Genomic DNA, 15,698 nt, shown 5'->3' with positions numbered 1-15,698 from the left:
ACCGGCAGTCATGAGTTATGACCGCAGTACAATTCCACGTGACCACAGAGTCACGGTAATCTCCTTTTATGCACTCTGGACATGCTTTGGTAGTACCCAACTTGCTAACGACCATCAGGCCCTAATGGCCTGGTACTTAGGGTTCTATTGTCTTTGACATCAATGCAAATGCAATCGAAAATCACATCCAACACTTATCATCAAAACAATATTGTACTTTTTAACTTTATCAATTTGAAGAAAGAAGTTCAACAGCAGGTTGAAACTGAGTGGAAAACATGGTCGTTGTGGATGTTTCAAACCCTAACACAAAGAAATGGACTGCGCTTTCTAAGGTGATGATTTAATTCAAAAACACCAATACGCATATTAGAGCTTATGCATAGTCTTATGAGGCCAAGCCCGAAAAAAACGATTGTGCTGTTACACAATACATAAGGCGGCTTATATGCAGCTTGTATGCATGGAGGACTGGAGATGCTAAACTTGTTTATGTTAATTATGGTCAATTACCGTGACACCCGCAGTCTTTTGCATGACAATAACCGGCTGACAAATGTCTATGACTGCTGCAGCCATAGACACTAGTTTACAATGTGCTGTATCAAGATGCAGTGTGTACTCTGTATTGGAGAGACATGAGGCACCAGGGGATTCCAGGATCCGAGAAGAGAGCTCGATTCAGAATCAGGAGACGGAGACGGAGAGGAAAGGGGGATCAGATCAGTTGACGCAAAGCCTCTCTTTGAGGTGCAGATGTGATATGGAAATAGAACATTGTGCCCTCACAGGTTGCAGTGAGAACTGGGCTCTGCAACACTTTTGCGAGACAAACACTTTAAGAGAAGCTGAGATAGTATTAGGCTACCCAATCTATAGAAAGGAGTGTCATGCTGTATAGTATTCCCACAGTATGTTTTAAATATTGTTTGTCCCAATATGAATTTATTGAAATAATAGTAATTACGAGACTGAGAACATATTATAGGAACGTTGATGTACGTCGATAGGCAAGTCATTTATTCAAACAGAACGTAAGCAACAAACACTGATCGGTGGCTGCCCTTCTGTAGGGGTGGGAGGGCCAATAGATTAGAGGTGGCAGAACGAAGTACTCGTGTTGTGTAGCATTTGAGCTTAGCCTGAAGGTAGGGAGTTGCAGTTCCTCTTGCTGCTCCGTAGGCAAGCACCAGGGTCTTGAAGAGGATGAAAGCCTCGACAGGAAGCATGCCAGTGGAGTGTGCGGAGGGGTGGGGTGACATGGAAGAACTTGGGAAGGTTGAACACCAGGCAGGCTGCGGCGTCCTTGATACGTCGCAGGGGTTTGATGGCATAAGCGAGGAGCACCGCCAACAAAGAGTTGCAGTAGTCTAGACGGGAGATGACAAGTGCCTGGATTAGCACCTACGTACGCCGCTGCCACGGAGTCGTCAACCGTGATGGAGAGGTCTTGGAGTGGACAGGGCTTCTCCGGGAGGAAGAACAGCTCCGTCTTGTCGAGTTTGAACTTAAGGTTGTGGTATGCAGAGATGCGTGTCGCCACCTCTGTGTCAGAAGGGGGGAAAGAGTAAAGTAGTTGAGTGTAATCCGCATAACAATGATAGGAGAGACCATGTGAGGATATAACGGAGCCCAGTGACTTGGTGTAAAGAGAAAAAAGTAGAGAGCCTATAACAGAGCCCTGGGGGACACCAGTAGTGAGAGCATGTGGTGCAGACACATATCCTCTCCACACCACCTGGTAGGAGTGACCTGCCAGGTAAGATACAATCCAGCAGTGTGCAGAGCCTGAGAAGCCCAGCCCTGAGAGGGTGGAGAGGAGGATCTGATGGTTCATGGTGTCAAATGACAGTCTTCTCTCTGTCTCCTCACTTTACCGCTTGACCAATCCCTCTCACACTTTCATTGTCCTCTTTCCTCCCTCTCTCTCACACAGCAATTTCCAACATGGCAAAGTGTTTTTGCATTTGCTACCTGTGGAATTGTTGCATAAAGCAAATCATGCTGGCATGGGGGAATGAGCTACAAACCCTCAAACCTAGTTAGTCAGGGAATTGTAGGATTAGTTCTGGATTTGTGTGTGGGGGGGGGGCTTGTAAAACAAACCAGAGAGCATGATATTCTGAATACTAATGCTATTGACTTGTAAACATGAAACAGGAAGAAATGGGAGGATGTAAGGCATTTCAATACATTCAAATAGGTTAAGTATTACAGGTTAAAATAGATAGTTTGGGTTATTTATTTCCCCAGAGTCAGGTGAACTAGTGGATACTATTTTTATGTCTCCACGTTCAGTTTGAAGGAAGCTGCCTACTAGCTTTAGCGCAATTGCTTACTAGCATTAGCACAATGAGTGGAAGTCTATGGGAACAGATAGCATGCTTGCTGTACCTGTAGACTTCCAGTCATTGCACAAACGCTAGTTAGCAATGGCTCGCAAAACTTCCTTCATACTGGGCGCAGAAACATAAAAATGGTATCCATGAGTTAATCTGACTCTGGGGAAGTAGATAAAGGGATATCCCTTGAACTATCCCTTTAAAAATATTTGCAGCACAAAAAACCTCTGCCCAACATAAGCATGTGTACAGATGTCGACACTACATATTCTCAACGCAATTTCATGCTTTGGCACGAAGGTGTGTGTGTTTACAGGGAAAATGTAGGCAACCAGGGTAATAATGTCTTGATACACACTCATCTCGATAACTGGGAATCCATGCAAAGATAGGGCTATATTTTCAGAACACAGAGGAGAGATGGTGGGGATGCTCTGTGAATCCAGCTGTGAACATGCAAATCCCAATGATGTGTGTGAACACAGTGAATGAACAAGATAAAATGTTGACGTGAAGCTTTGTTACCTCGGACAAGACCATGATTCTCTGACTTTATCATTGTATTCCCCAATGTTTTGTTACATTGAGCTGAGGGTGGTGAGATTTGTGTGGAATAGATTTGGTCTCAACCAATGCAAACAACAACATAATAGTTATGAAAGGTAGCTTTCGTTACTGATGGGGAATCATATGAAACTTGCAATAACATACAGTAGGAAAAAAGTAAATGTGAATTTAGGAGGGCCAATACCGCTTTCTTAATAATTTTTTGTAACAGATTATAAAGCATGACATTTCAATCAAAGAAAGACATTGGAGAAATACATAATCAGAGAACACCCAAAAATCGGTTGTTTTTCCCATGATTCCATTTTACCATGTCATACATTAACCTGTCCACAGTATAACTTAATACATGGGGAACCCATAAAAAATATGAACTCTAAACTATTGACTTCAGTGGACCAGCGACTTAATCCAAGACACCACATGAAGTCTGTGCAGTGTGAAAACACATAATTCATGAATAAATACATTATGAGCAATTATACAGATGCTAGAAATACTTCATTTGAGCACGCGGCTAGATATGCATACGGCACGTGTACAAAATCTCGAATACATAAGCAGGGGAGTTGTGGGGATGTAGAGCAGGAAGCCCATAAAGAATAGGTCTACCCGAGCATAGGCCCTAGTGTAAGATTCATACACATTGTGTTTTCCGAACAGTATAAATCCCTGACTGGTTGCATGGTGACAATGACATTTAAACCAGGTAAGATAGCCTATTCAATGAACTAGATTACAAATATTGAATATACAATATGCACATAATGATGTCTTCTGGCCTAGACTATATACTGTAATACCGTCAAGGTAAGCAAACATTTAAGCAATTTGGGAGAACAATCACATTTTCATACAAAACTGACCACTCTACTGTGACAGGAAGCTAAGCGGTCTAGGTAATGAAACTGTGCTGATTGCGTTTGATTGTGCGAGGACAGTATCTGTGGTTTCAGAAAGCCCACATGGGTGATCTTGCCCAGGAATCACTGCCAACAACCAATTACACTTTGTGGGAACCTAATATTGGCATTCTTTGACAGGGTCCATACAAATCAGAGCCTTAGTTGGAGCTAGGTCTGTGAACAATATAAACACTAGAAGATTGTAAGTAAATGGTAGAAAAGAACAAACACAATCCATTATTAGGCCTTATGCCAATAAATGAGATGAAGAGACAGGAGCTTCTGTTCTCTTAATCAGAGTACACCAGAAGACGGCAAAGAGCAAATGAACAGGGATTTTTATTTTCAGAGATAAATACAAGGCACCTAGGCAATGGTTGGACCACTGTACGGCAGTAACTGGAAAAGGGACTGTAGGGTACTTACTAGGGACTGAGGTATGGTGTTTTTATTGGTTACTGAGGAACAGAGCTGTAGTAGGTCAATTCCTGGGCACAAAGTTTCCAGAGTAAAGTTTATCTTCAGAGACATGGGGAAAACTCCAGGACTGTCCATCTCCAGGACTGAGGGGAGACATCTGAAGTAGAGTTCTTCTCAGAGCCGCGATTGAGATCCGAACCGGATCCGCCAAATTCCCACCAGAACCTGACATGATCCAGTCATAAAAATAAAAAAAAGTATATTTCCGATCTGATACGGATCCCAAGGTGGATCAGAGTTGAGAGACAATTGAGACAAACACCTGGCATCGACAGATATGGCAGCTCTGCTTCTAGCTCCTAAGCAACTTTGCAGTATTTTATTTTTTTGTTTGTTATTTCTGACATTATTAGCCCAGAATTGTTTTTGTGTTATTACCAGTGGTGGAAAAAGTACCCAACAATTATACTTAAGTAAAAGTAAAGATACCTTTATAGAAAATGACTCAAGTAAAAGTCACCCAGTACAATTATACTTGAGTAAAAGTATCAAAAGTAAAAATATCAATCATTTCAATATTCTTTATATTAAGCAAACCAGATGGTGACATTTTCTTTTTTTTTCTTGTTCTTGTTGTACAGCGCAACAGTCTAAGACACTGCATAACAGTGCAAGCTGTGTTGCTACAGATGCTGGTTCAATACCCGTGCCGGCCTCGACTGGGAGAACCATGAGGTGACTGTAGCTTTTTGGTTTCTCTCCCTCTAAAAACAGAAATAAATAATTCTAAATAACAAACTGGCTTTATTTACAAATTAGTAACAATGTCTCACCCCATGTTCAAGAATGGATTTTTTTTAGCTCATTTTAAACAAAGCGATTATTATTATTAATTTTGAATGATATAAAAGCCCCTTGGATACTCTCAAAGTTATATTATTAACCCTGTTATTAGCAGGACAATATATATTGGTCATGGCTCCTGAGTGGCGCACAATGGGATTGCCTTGCAGTTCTCCAGCTGTATCCACTGAAAGCGCATGAGGTTCAAGGCACGAGGGCATGGGGCACGGGATGGGCCAGAGAGCCGTGCACAGAAAACGGACCTAGGCCATGGGGGAGGGGGTGGACCCCCACCCGCCACACTGGGTAGCACAGAGCAACATTTTAAGGGGCATTGCACTAATAATGGCGCTGACTAGGGAAACGTTCCTGCTGTTCTTAGTGCCAGTCTACACATTCAAACTAAAACAATGTAACTAATAATGACAGCTTTATGCTTTCGTTAATAAAATAATGATAAAAATACTCTTTCAAAATGGCGATGTTAATTTAGTTATGGATCCATATCGAATTACTATGGGAATAAATATCACTGATTACAGAAATATTGGAACAAAGGTGTCTAATGAAGGTATACAAATTGTTGCTTACTGGAAAATACTCTTTCAAACACACACGGTCACGTTGTACAGCGCCATTATGGCTATTAGCAGGTAGCTGGAGAATAGACTTGCCTAGAAGGAGGGTAGGGGAAGAATTCTATCGTCAAATGTATTTCTAAGTTAGATTGACTGTATCACAACTAGCTAGGTTGAAATTTCAATTTAATACACCAGAAAAGACTAAACAAATAATACCACAAAAAGTATAAATGTTTTGGTTAGCCTGACCTGGACACCATGTACAGTATTATAATAGCCCATTATGGGCAATTAGCAGGACAATATACCTTGACCAACACATCTCTGTATTTTGATACTTTGTGGATGGGCCTCCCCAGTGGCGCAGCTGTCTAAGTCACCGCATCGCAATGCAAAATGAGTTTCTACAGATAACCGTGCCGGCTGCCACCCGGAGACCCATGAGGCGGCTTTTGGTTTTAATTTAGAATCCTCCAATCCTCTGTATGTACTTATTGGCTGAGAGTCACGTCATATTTTTCAATATACTGTAGGCCTACCATAGGTGACATGAGTCTCACTAGTGTTGAGTAATGTGCTGTTAAAAGTGGTGTAGGTCTTATTTATTTAAAGAGCATATTGAAGTTAGAAGCAATAGGATTTGAAGCAATAGCCTACAACTATTTTAACATAGTTTCACGCTGCACTGAGACAAGCATGGGGACTGGTCTTGATAAATCAATGAGATTTTTATTTTGACTGAATCTCCGTTTGGGTATTGGTTAAACTACAATTATGGTGTAGACATGTTATGCTCTTAGTGTAACCTTTATTTAACTAGTTAAGAACAAATTCTTATTTACAAGGACAGCCTACTCCTTCCTCCCCATCTATGAATTGAACCCCGGTCTCCTGCGTGCCCGCACGACAAGGGGATTCTTAGCCTACTCCCGATTGTCACGTTGTACAGCGCCATATTTTCCATTCCATCCTAACGGAAACCCAGAGGGTTTTTCGTTTCTGTTGGAATAGAAACACCATAATATTAATCAAATTAATGATGCTAAATTTCTTAAAATCAGTACCATATACTATGTTCTTATAAAAAAAGGTTTTCAATTCTCTAGTACAGCCACTATTGAAGGCTAACAAATGCTTCTCAAAGATGCCCTCTGGTGGTCAAACTAGCATTAACGGTACCAGTGGTTCCCACTTAAATAACGTTCCTTAGCATTCTGCGGGACCAAGCAAGCTGTGCCGCAGTATGCTGCAACTTTTAAAGGATGAACCAGTGTAGTAAACAACACCTACACTTCGCTGATCCTCCACACAGGGGCCCCACAAGGGTGCGTGCTCAGCCACTTCCTGTACTCCCTGTTCACCCGTGACTGCATGGCCACACACACCTCCAACTCAATCAAGTTTGCAGACCACATATTAGTATTAGCCCTGAGTACCAACAATGATGAGACAGCCTACAGGGAGGAGGTGAGGGCCCTGGGAGAGTGGTGCCAGGAAAATAACCTCTCACTCAACGTCAACAAAACGAAGGATCTGATCGTGGACTTCAGGAAACAGCAAAGGGAGCACGCCCCTATCCACATCGACTGGACCGCTGTGGAGAAGGTGGAAAGCTTCATGTTCCTCAGCATACACATCACTGACGATCTGAAATGGTCCAACCACACAGACAGTGTGGTGAAGAAGGCGCAACAGCGCTGAAGAAATTTGGCTTGGCCCCTAAAACTCTCACAAACCTTTACAGATGCACAATTGAGAGCATCCTGTCGGGCTGTATCACCGCCTGGTACGGCAACTGCACCGCCCGCAACCGCAGGGCTCTCCAGAGGGTGGTGCAGTCTGCCCAACTCATAAGCGGAGGAAAACTACCTGCCCTCCACGACACCTACTCGACCCGATGTCACATGAAGACCAAAAAGATCATGAAGGACACAACCACCTGAGCCACTGCCTGTTCACCCCGCTATTATCCAGAAGGCGAGGTCAGTACAGGTTGAGGTCAGTACAGGTACATCAAAGCTGGGGCTGAGAGACTGAAAAACAGCTTCTATCTCAAGGCCATCATACTGTTAAATAGCCATCACTAGCCGGTTTCCACCTGGTTACGCAACCCTGCACCTTAGAGACTGCTGCCCTAATGGAACACTAGTCACTTTAATCATGTTTACATACTGCTTTACTCATCTCATATGTATATACTGTATTCTATTCTACTGTATTTTAGTCAATGCCACTCCAAAATTTGAAACGTGTAATATCTGAACATGTAGCTAGGTAGACTATCTTATCCATATACATGGATGGACGCTTCTCCCTCTCTGTCGCGGATGCCATGGTTGCCCTTATTTGGAAGATGTAATCCGGAGACAGGTGTTTTCTCCATCCCCTTCGCTCTCATTCTCTAATTCCACTGATTTCAAAACTCAGTCCTCCAGAAAGTGGAAAGCAACACTTGTGGAGTTCTACTTTGTGATATCTTAAAAAAAAGCTGTGTTAGAAAGGATTACCTACACATACTGACCAGCTCAAATAGACAGAAGCGTATTACATGGCAGACCAATCCAAACTCATCTCTCAGCATGTCCAGCCCATTCATTATCTCAGCCAATCATGGCTAGCGGGAAGGTTGCTGACTTTTTCTGTGGCTAAACCAACTAGGCTCGTAATTTAACTATTTCATTTGTATTTACAGATGACATACAAGTTTGTTATTAAGGCACATGAAAGTTCACATATTCCAGAATGCATTGCTGCCAAAAAAAACGCATTTTGATATAAATCAGTCTGTCTGCATATTTCAAGACATGGCATATGAGGGTGCAGTGAGATCGTTAACACAATGGAAAGTTCAAATGCTTTATTATCTAAATGATGAAAGTGCGTGGGCGACGGAGAAACAAAATGGTGCAGTTCAAGGCCATGTCGCGGAGAGTGATGCAGGCACTGGAGATGGGGGTGTGAGCAGGGGTGATGTTGTGGATGTTTGTGTGCATCTGTATGTTGTCGTTTGTATGTTTGTATTGTTTTTAAAAAAACATATAAATTAAATTACCACTACCTTTTAAAAACCATGTCTGTCTATATTTCCCAACACAATTCAACACAATACGTTTTTGGTCTTTTAATCATTTTCAACACTTAAATTTAGCCCAGTGATAATGCCTTGCATTACACCTGGGAATAAAACACTTCAATTTGCTTAACTTGCCATTGGCTTGTGAGAGCAAAATTACAAGATTATGTTATAATACTGTTATTGCATCAAATGGTTGTTTTATGGAATAGAATAGGGTTCTTAGAACACATCTGTGCGTGGTCTTCTGAGTCGGGCCTCTGGAGGCTTAATGCTGACAGTGGATTTACGATGCCTTTGGTGATAAAACCCAAAGACCGCATTCCATAGCATGAGCTAGTTTTTGTGTACTGGGAGGTAACAGGGTGGAGATGGCTCAGGTATGGATAATCAACCTTGTGACACATTCCACACATCTGTTGTTTGTCATGTAGACTAAGAGGGTGTACCTTTGCTATAAAAGATCTTTGTATCCTTTGTATCAGGGCTCTCAACAAATCATCTAAGGGTGGTTTGTTGACCAGCCATCGTTATTGAAGAGCACTCACATCATTCACTTGTGTGTGACCTGCTCTCCTTATTAATAAGTGAAAAGATTTAATTTAAGTATAACTCGGACTTGTGTGATAAGTTTGTCTCTCTTCATTTGATTATAAAGAAAATAACCACGACAGGCTCAACTTACCCCATGGTCATTGGCTCAACTTAGGTTTATGACCTCATATTGAAGCTTACAGAAACCCAAACTGATATATAGAACAATCTAGAAAATGATCTACTTTGGTTCAGATACAAGCATCATGAAATCTCTAACAGAAATTAATTGACAAAAATCATCCGTTTTTTGGACCTAACTTTTTGTAATTTAGCAGACTCTCTTATCCAGAACGACTTGTGAGTGCATATATTTTCATGCTTCTTCATACTGATTCCCCCATGGGAATCAAACTCATGCACAATGTTTTACCAACTGAGCCACACAGGACGACTACATAAACATTTGATCAAATGATACATTTTGTGTACGGTTTCCAAGAAACAAGGATGGCTCAACTTAAGCCTTTGGTTGCATATACTTTCATGCTTTTTCGTACTGATCCCCTGTGGGAATCAAACTCATGCGCAATGTTTGACCAACTGAGCCACACAGGACCACTACATAAACATTTGGTCAAATTATACATTTTGTGTACGGTTTCCTAGTACAAGGATGGCTCAATTTACCCCACTCTCCCCTATAGATTAATTTGATTTTTATAAAAGTTTCCGCTTGTTGGTAGACAGCGGTAGCTTAGTGGTTAGATCGTTGGACCAGTAACTGAAAGGCTGCTGGATCAAATCCCCGAGCTGAAAAATCTGTCGTTCTGCCCCTGAGCAAAGCAGTTAACCCATTGTTCCCTGGGCGCCAAAGATGGGGATGTCAATTAAGGCAGCACCCCGCACTTCTCTGATTCAGAGGGGTTGGGTTAAATGCAGAAGACACATTTCAGTTGAAGGCATTCAGTTGTACAACTGACTAGGTATTCCCCTTTCCCTAATGTGTGCTAGAGCAGGGCTGGAGCAAAAGCCTGCATAACCAGTACTGTAGCTCTTCAGGAGGAGGGTACATTAGGTCAGTGGTTCCCAAACTTAGGGGTCTGATATGAAAATGGGGTCACGGGGAGAATACCCCCCCAACATTTAAAAATATATATATAATATCGTCTTTGTATCTCAAAATCATTGTAATGTGGTTAAGCTTACATCTAAATTAAAATTATTTAAATCTAAAAGATAAAACCAAACCAGAGAGCGCCATTAAATCATGGGAAAAGGACGCACTTGACCTTTGCACTTGAATCATTCCCACGGTAAATGGCTAGGTCCACTAGCCACTAGGCTATGAAATCACACACTATTGCAGAGACTTTGATATTACCGGCCGCAATTGATATGGTAAAAACAATGTGTGGGGAGGCAGAGGCAAAGAAACACATCAATACCTCTGTCAGAAAACACTGTTAAACAAATAATGTATGCTACTGCTAGCAATCAAGAGGAAACTCTGACTGAACAACTAAAAACTCCCCAGCTTTTGCTTTCCAAATAGATGTTAGCTGTGAGGGCTGAGATGCCCATGCATTGACTTTTGTTCACAATACATGTTGGGGATGTTATTCACGAGGACATATTTATCTGTCTCACGATTCACGAGCATGAAACGACACTGGGGATGTTCAGTGTGCTACGTGGCTATATTGACGAAAACCAGATTCCATGGGATTGAATGGTGGACTTTTGCACAGATGGGGCTCCATCTATTGCAGGACAGCAGGCAGGCCTCTGCATCTAGTTATGAATATGTCTCCCTCTGCTATACAGACTCATTGTATGATACACCGAGAGCAAATGGCGGTAAAAGAGCTGAGCACACAACTCTGAGATATATTGCAGTGGGTAATTTAGATTGCAAACTACATAAAACCACATCCACTGCTAGCACGCCTGTTCGCAAAACTATGTAGAGATAAGGGATCGGAGCATGACAATATTCTTGGTGGTTATCAAGAGTGTTGGAAAGATTTTTGCATTGAGGAATTGTCGTCATTCACAATTTACTTGTAATGAAAAGAAAATGTGTCTCCTTGCCAATGTAACAGACATTCTGTATTTGAAAAACTGAAGGCAAGCATGCAGAGAAAATAAAAACCCGTTCTACTGACGAGTGACCAAATCAATGGATTCAGAGGAAAGAGGTCTTATTGGAGAGAGAGAGTCTTTCAAAAGCGAACCATGCACCCTTCCCTTGGCTATGCATGTTTCAAAGAGAAACAGCATCTGTAAGTGTCCCACACGAGTTATGACTGCTCACCTCCAGCGCTTGGAAGAACACTTTAGGACCTACTTCCCAATCCGTTTGACTGTAATCTTGGCTCAGTTGACATGCCGGTAATTGAAATTGAACAGCTGATCGAGCTGTCATGTGACCTGAATGCAGTCACGGGTCACTACGTAGGAGTTTTGGTTCCTGACTCAAAGGGAATACCTTGCCCTCTCCCTGTGAGCATTAATGTCGTGTTCAAAACAACTGGGAACTCGGACATCTCAGACTTCAGAGCATTCAAGACAACCGGAAACTCTGGAGAAAAAAAAAACTAGCTCCGACTGGGAAAAATAGTTTTGAATGGTCATCCAACTTGAAATTCCAACTCGGGAACTCAGGCCTCTTTCTAGAGCTCCAACTTTCCAACCTGAAGATCACTGACGTCATGATTTGATGTTGTATTTTTTCAAGTTCCCATTTGTCCTGAAAGCACCATAAAACTCATGGTACCCTTCGCCAGCTCATATCTGTGTGAAGCTTGATTCAGTGCGCTCGTCTGTATTAAAATCAAATAACGATCCAGGTTGGATGTGACAGCAGAGATGAGGTACGCACTATTGACCATGCCCCCTGACTTTGAGAATCTCCAAAGCGACATGGATCAAGCACACCCATCTCATTAGTGGTGGTGAGATAAGATACATTATGTCAGACTCATTTGCAATTGACTGTCATAGCCCCACATTAAAAGTAGGTGATGGTGAGTTAAGACAATCAGAAATACTGTTGGAATGTTTTTCAATTAGCCCCAAATAAAAAAGTAAACATGGTTGTGGTTACAATAACTTCAGATCTCAAAGTGGGGTCGTGGGCCAAAACAGTTTGGGAACCCCTGCACTAGTTGATAAGGTTCTATGTCACAGGCACCAGATTTTCATTGCATGATAGGAAAAGAGTTTCATTACAGGGTCTCACAGTGCATTGCGCAAGCCATAATGACATATCTCCATGGGGCGGCTTTTTACACAAGAATGGAAACAGAGGTGGCCCTCCTTTTTCATATTACTCCAAGCACCTGGCTTCGGGAATACATCTTAGGAAATAATGGGCTTGAAAGACAAAAATACTTCTGCGCTTCATTGAGTGTTTTCGCCATGAAATGACAACCCTCTGTGTGTCAAAGCCTAGCGGGGAAAAAACTGCACATTCGAATGAGCAGTGTTTCTGGAGGAAGGGACCTACAGCTTCAATAGGCTTCACCAAGGAGATGGTTTCACATACCAGGCTTACAAGATCTCTTATAAACCAATAATTACCAGCGATTAACATTTAGGTTGAACTGGACACTCAGGGGGATGGATGCATTGCAGTGATGTTAGTTATTTTTCTAGTCATTGGGGGGGGGGGGTCGATAGTTACATACCTGGATATTATTTTTTGCGATGTATCGTATTGACAGTATTGCATCTTTTATTTCTCTGACTGATCAAAACTCTTTTTTACTCATTGCTCTCTATTGTCTCTCTGCAGCAGGCATATGGTGAGCAATATGTTTGGAACATCAAATCACAAAATCATAGCATAAAATCGCAATACATGTCATATCGGAACCTAAGCATCGTGATAATATCGTACCGTGAGGTTCCTGGCAATTCCCAGCCCTATTATTTTCCTATGCAAACTCATGAATGTGGGTGTACAAATTCATCAATCAACTGTCTTTCCCAAAACAAGCTTCCCTGTCAATAGATTATAGAAGGTGAAAATAAAATTAGTTGGTAGTAGTGGTGAGCACCGATATTGTTTGAAATCGATAGCAGCATGGCATACAGTATTTGTGATATCGGTTTATCCTTCCTGTTAAACTACACTATTATGTAAAAAATGCATACATGACTGTTCCTTCATGCACAAAACCCTCTCACACACCTTCTCACTGGTTCTCAACCTGGCATACTTAATTGACAAATGGGCAATCAACAGTAGATGGGCTTCCCATTGTATTCAGACTGGTTGGGTAGGTTTTAAGCTCCCAGAACATTCACACCTGGCCCAATGGGCAATAAGCAATCAGTTGTCTGAGTTTCAGAGAGCTGTGGAAGTGAACAGAAAATGGTAGACAGCACATACAGTAAAGTGTTTATAAATTCTGGATATGATATCAAATAGGAAGAATGAAACTGATATCGATATGGACTTTCCATATTGGTGCCTATCACTTGTTGGTAGTATGAGGTAGAATATCTGCTTTGGTGGATCGAGCCAGACACATGACTACTGTGAACAAAACTATCCTTCAAATGTGTATAAACACCTCCTTCCTTGATCTGCAATATAGTCTGCATTACTAAAACAAGTATGATGCCAACAATGTAAAGTAAAAATCAGAGCACCATTGTACAGTTTGGTCACAGTGTCTTCCCTGACCTCCAATATGTTTGTGTGGATGACACTTTCCATATAAGAGAGACAGGACAGATGTGAAATCTCAAAATTCCATCAAGGGTTTGCCTGCTTCGACATGAGCAACTAAAGGTCAGAAGTTTTGGACACAAACATTTACAGCAAGAAACCTGTATTTCCTTGACTACACATACTGTCTATCCATTTTAGAACTATTTTCAAACATGTCAAATACTGAATAGATGAACAATGAAATAATAATTAAACAGTGATTGAACAGTGATTTAGCTAATTGTGTACAATCTGTCAGATTTGCCATAGAAATATGAAACATATATCTATTATATTTAACTGATCCAAACAAAAAAGAAAATAAGGACCTAATATCGCTTTCCCCAACTCCAAGTCATAAAGACACCAGTCAATTTCTCTGCCTCATACAGTGTGAAGGCATGTGGAGCCTCCGGCCAAGTGCAGTTCAGAGAGAACCACATTTTTTATCTGACCACCGACACTTTATTATGAGCGTGGAGCCATTGCCACGGTAACCTCAAAAGCCACCAACTGGGACAAAGACCCAACCGATATCCATACTATCTAGTGGAAGACAGCGTCTGGAAAATACACAAACGTGGCCTGAACCTCAGCCGCTAGCATTCCCCCCAACCCCATCAAGCCTCCAAACCCAGGGTAGGCTCTAGCCTTTTGGGGGCCAGAAGTGAGATTTGGTTGGTGGGCCCCCCATCAAGCTGGCATAATTGTTTAGTGGCCCCCCTCTTGACGGCAGAGAGAACATTTTAAGTTTTAAAGTTCATTTCATACAATTCTACTCATTTTGCCATGGGTGGAGAGACATTTTTAACAGTTTTAAAGCTAATTTCCTTCAATTCTACACATTTTGCCATGACTTATGCCATGTTAATGAATTCTGAGTGAGAGTGACTAACAACGTCAATGGGGGCCATTTGAACGTACTCCTTGTGTATTGTACTATTCTAACTCGCAACAGTAAGTTAAGACCCCGACTGAGTTCCTTCTGGGGCCCCCTAGCGGTCGGGGGCCATAAGCAACAGCTTATGTCGCTTATGCCTGGAGCCGACCCTGTCCAAACCAATTCCCTGTGAATTCCTAAAATCAAGGAAGCCACTGTAACTTTTCTTCTATTTGGTGAGCTGACACCTAGGTATGTCCCTCACCTCGCTGCAGTCACTCCAATTGTAACATGGCCGAAGGAAAGCAAGGTGAATGCTACTTGACCTAGTTGACATTTAAAGCCATGTTTGTTGTTTGTCTGGCCACATGGAGGTACACTATGTGGCCATTGGTGGAGCAGGCTTGTGTTGCTCTAAAGAGGGTTTGTGGGCAGACGTCGGCGTCGAGCATAAGAATGCAGCGCCAATTAATTAAAAGCTCTGCACCGACCTCTGCCAAGAGAACAAGTCTGAGATGCAATGTTTTGTTTTTAATGTAAACCTTTAGTAAATTAAAAGGCACTTTGTGCAGTTAAGTGGTCCTGTGTGGCTCAGTCGGTAAAGGAAGTCACTTGCAACGCCAAGGGTTGTGGGTTTGATTCCCACTGCTGCCCATATGTAAAATGTATGTAAGCATGACTAAGTCGCTTTGGCATTTACTATATATTAAGCTGAGGTATCGGGCTGGGGAAGTGTAACCACTCTCATATTCACAGATGGAGCTATGGATGGAAGGACTGACAGTCCATCAGAATGACATGATAGTTGAATGTTTTCTGAACAACACCAG

The 15,698-nt window shown here is 41.9% G+C and overlaps 1 protein-coding gene across 5 annotated transcripts in view; it reads right to left on the bottom strand.

Annotated features, from left to right (window-relative positions):
* LOC106567559 (double C2-like domain-containing protein beta) overlaps positions 1–15,698 on the bottom strand; it is a 365,846-nt gene that overhangs the window by 162,543 nt on the left and 187,605 nt on the right. The window lies entirely within an intron of this gene.

Source organism: Salmo salar, chromosome ssa13 (assembly GCF_905237065.1).
Source record: "Salmo salar chromosome ssa13, Ssal_v3.1, whole genome shotgun sequence".
NCBI classification, from domain to species: domain Eukaryota; kingdom Metazoa; phylum Chordata; class Actinopteri; order Salmoniformes; family Salmonidae; genus Salmo; species Salmo salar.
This window is presented reverse-complemented; position numbering and strand designations above follow the sequence as displayed.